Source organism: Nanorana parkeri, unplaced genomic scaffold (genome assembly GCF_000935625.1).
Source record: "Nanorana parkeri isolate BGI_ZX_2015 unplaced genomic scaffold, ASM93562v1 scaffold3591, whole genome shotgun sequence".
Classification (NCBI taxonomy): Eukaryota; Metazoa; Chordata; class Amphibia; order Anura; family Dicroglossidae; genus Nanorana; species Nanorana parkeri.
Window position 1 is genome coordinate 25,452 of NW_017309859.1, and position 240 is coordinate 25,691.

Here is a 240-nt window from a genome sequence, read left to right on the forward strand (position 1 = left end):
CCCCGGGGGGCCCCTATATCTAGAAAGTCTGGCTACTCTGGTTTTAGGTGCCCATAAATGGGGCGAGAGTATGAGCCGACGCTGCGGGCCCCTTCACACATGGTGTGGCCCCATAACAAGAAGACAACACACACTTGTGGGCAATCTCCCAGGAAAGCCGATCTTTACTGGGGCCCCTCGGGCAGGGGTGGGCCCCAAGAGGCCTCAACCACACTGTGTGTGAGCGATGAGGTGGAGGTG